The 4,199-nt window shown below is 35.5% G+C and overlaps 1 protein-coding gene across 2 annotated transcripts in view; it reads right to left on the minus strand.

Moving 5' to 3' along the window:
• LOC100169101 (cytosolic carboxypeptidase 1) overlaps positions 1 to 4,199 on the minus strand; it is a 62,825-nt gene that overhangs the window by 39,510 nt on the left and 19,116 nt on the right. The gene's annotated exons all lie outside the window — the stretch shown is intronic.

Consider the following 4,199-nt stretch of genomic DNA (forward strand, 5'->3'; position numbering starts at 1 on the left):
AACAGACATAACAGATACCGCTCAACTATGTATATTTATACGACTAGTTTTTTCAAATTGTAATTCAAAAGAAGAATTATTAACTATAATCCCTATGAAAAGTACGACACGAGGTGTGGATATTTATCAAGCTTTTATTAATTTTGTCAATAAATCAAATTTACCTTTGTATAAATTAGTTGGTATTACGACTGATGGGGTAAAGCTATGATAGGTAAATATAATGGTTTTATTGCTTTGTGTAAGAATGATAATAATTTTCCAAATTTTATAACGTTCCATTGTGTGATACATCAACAAGCATTGTGTGGAAAAATATTGAATACAAGTAGTATAATGGACATTGCTTTTAAAATAGCCAATTCTATACGTTCACGAAGCTTGCAAAGGCGACTTTTTAAATTACAATTAGAAGAAAACGATTCTCAGTATTGTGATTTAATACTGCATACGGATGTTAGATGGTTGAGCCGTGGTAAATTTCTAGAAAGGTTTCAATGTTTACTTCCTGAAATAATAGAGTTTTTAAAATCCAGAGGCGATAATTATGATTGTTTAACAAACAATACATGGCTTCAGAACTTAGCTTTTTTAACAGATATAACGGCTCATTTAAACACTTTAAATGTGCAACTTCAAGGAAAAGATGGGACAATAATTGAGTTATTGAGTTCTATAAATGGGTTTAAATCAAAATTGATATTACTCAAGTCACAATTAAATGAATCTAATTTGAATAATTTTCCAAACTTAAAAGATTTTTTTGAAAAGCAAAAATGTACAGTGGCAGTGGAAATATATTGCTCTGAGGTTGAAAAAGTGTACAATGAATTTGAAAGACGATTTAAAGATATTCAAAAATTAGAGCCGATTATTACATTTATGTCTTTTCCTTTCTCCGAAACAAACAATATTGAAAATATTTCTACACAAATAATCAATTTGTTTGATATGAATTCTACAAAATTTAAATCTGAAATTATAAAAATTAAATCAGATATATTCCTTAAAGCTTGAGGTTCTGAAACAAATTTTTGGAATTTACTGAGTGAAGAAAAATATCCGGTTTTGAGGAATGTAGCTTTGCAGTTACATAGTTATTTTGGATCTACATATTTGTGCGAAACAGCATTTTCTCACATGAAAATGATAAAAACAGAATTCCGATCTACGCTCTCTGATGACCATTTAGAACAGTGTCTTCGATTAGTAGTTACCAACTATTCGCCAGATTACGACCAATTGGTCAACGACATGCAATGTCACACTTCAACAATGCCCAGATCAACAAAATAATATGTTAATCAAACTTATCTAATTAGATTTTAGAAATTATTATTTATTATTATATTATTTTTTGTAATAAGTTAATTATACTTATTGTATGTTTATATGCACTTATTTATATTTATATTACTTTTATTAGTTATTTAATAATAAAAAATTTTCTATAAAAGTCGATCCTCAAAGGTGAAGTATATTTTTAGTAGATCGTGACCAAAAAAAGTTTGGGCCGCCCCTGTTTTATATAATAGTAAAAATAGGCCATTTCCATAAATCGTATACATTATACAAATTTTCGATTACGATAAATATGGTTTATTGTAGGTACTCAATAATATATTGTAGTCTATAGTAGTATAGTGACTACGTTGACGACTGTTTCCCGTGCAAGTGACCACAGGGCACAGGTGAAATGGCGAAATTCGTTTTTACCGCTGCCGAGGATGAATTATTAATTGAAAATATTCGAATGCATGAGATGCTGTATGATAGTGGTCATTTTAAATGCAGGGAAACCATATTTTAAGAAGAACGCTGGAAAGATATTTCTATAAATGTTTTTAGACCGGGTAAGTATTTTTTTCTTTTATTGACTCGATAACAACTATCTTTTATTATTAAAATGAAATTCAATCACGCGCAGGCAGTCCGATAGTGCGCACGCATTTATACGTCGCTCCCGGATTGTGTCCAGCTCTGAAACTTCTACTGAACAGAAAACTTTGTTTTTCATCTCATTCAACGATATACTGGACACTCATGCCACAAACTTATTAGCTGATCAGCATACGGGATAAATAATTCTCCAAATCAAGTAACATCGTCTTATACTTTATTTATATAAATCAAACTAAATAAATTAAATCCCACTACTACGAAACGTACTTAGTTAAAATACAAACCGACCACAGGCGCCGTCGCGCGCGGTGACCTTTGGACTCCGATAACACTGGCGATATGGCCTCCAAAACCGTGTCCCCAATTAAAATTGTCAATAACCAAATAATCAGCAAAAATAATGAAGACAAAAATAAAAATAAACGTAACTTATCGGCATCGTCCTCCCCACCGCAATCACCATCCTATGCAGCCTATATACATAGAAAGCTAAATCGTTTGTCATGCCAAACCGGTATAGCGTTCTACCTGTAGACGAGCCTACTATCGAAAACCTCAACGTCATATCTGATAATCAAAACGAGGAGCAACCGAATACCACCAACAACACACCGAAAACAATTTTACCTCCACCTATCTTCATTAAAGGGGTTCTTAACTACATGGGCTTGCTAAGCCAATTTAAACAAACCATCGGTCCAAACACCTTCTCGTGTAAATCGACCTCAATCCATCTCAAAGTCCAAACTGATACCCCAGACAATTACAGAAAAATCATTCACTTATTGAAAGAAATCAATGCACTGTACCACACATATCAGCTCCAATCCGATAAACCTCTAAGAATAGTCATAAGGAACCTGAATCCATCTACTCCAGAATCTGATATAACAACAGCTCTAGAAGAAATAGGTTACACGGTGAGAAATGTCACCAATGTTAAACACCACCAAACCAAAACTTCGTTGCCTATGTTCTTTATTGACATAGACCCTAATGGAGAAAGCGATACTGATATCTTCTCTATTACTTCTATTTTGCATACAAAAGTAAAAATAGAAGAGCCCCATAAAAAAAGACAGATACCACAATGTCAAAACTTTCAAAGCTATGGACACACACGCTCATACTGCGCTTACCCACCCATATGTGTCAAATGTGGAGAAAGCCACCCTTCTTCATCGTGCACAAAATCTCCAGATCTACCAGCAAAATGCGGCCTCTGTCAAGGCGCACATCCAGCCAACTACAAGGGATGCACAATATATCAAATAATTTCCCGGAAACACAACAACAACACCTCAAGCAAGAAAGCCCAGCAGCTACCGCCTCCTAACCTCAACATCAACACAAATCCTGAATATCAACAGCAACAACCAGGCTCCGAAAACACACCCAGGTCACGTACGTATGCAAATGTAACTGAGGGTCACCAGTCCCCAAACTCTAACACCTCCACAAACACCAATGAAACATCACTTCTAAAATTCCTTGACGAGTTCAAATCTATAATAAACCCTCTTATCTCTCTCCTTACCACCGTCCTCTCAAATCTCATTAACACCAAAAATGTTAAATAATAACGCAACATCTCACTCTCTCCTCATCCTAAATTGGAACGCAAATGGTCTAGCAAAACACAAAGACGAACTCCTAGCCATACTACAAAATAACAGGATCGACATCGCACTCATATCAGAAACTCATTTCACCAATTCAACACACTTCTACCTACCTGGGTTCCAAGTCTTCAAAACCAACCACCCTGATGGCACCGCACACGCGGGAGCCGCCATCAAAGTGAAATCTTCACTACTATTCTATCCTCTCCCACAATTCCAAACGGATCACATTCAAGCTAGTGGCATACACATAACGCTCAACAACACTCCTCTAAATATATTTGCAGTATATAATCCACCGCGCCACACAATAACCTTAAACCAATTCAACGACTTCTTCCTTACTCTTGGTCATAAATTTATAATAGGTGGTGATCTAAATGCTAAAAATACGCAATGGGGCTGTCGCGTAAACAATCCCCTACTTAAACTCGTAACACAAAACCGTAACTTCAAAGTACACTCTCCTCCCCCATCGCCCAACATACTGGCCCACTTCACCCAGGAAAAGGCCAGACATTTTGGACATATTTATATCCAAAATTCCCAATAGTTTCCACAGCCTAACAACTAATCTCAACGACCTCTATTCTGACCATTCAGTCATCCTCCTAACAATTGACACTGCCCCCTCTTGCTAAACCAAAATAACCAAGCCTCATCCTAGGCCAAATG

Source organism: Acyrthosiphon pisum, chromosome A1, assembly GCF_005508785.2.
Source record: "Acyrthosiphon pisum isolate AL4f chromosome A1, pea_aphid_22Mar2018_4r6ur, whole genome shotgun sequence".
Taxonomy (NCBI): Eukaryota; Metazoa; Arthropoda; class Insecta; order Hemiptera; family Aphididae; genus Acyrthosiphon; species Acyrthosiphon pisum.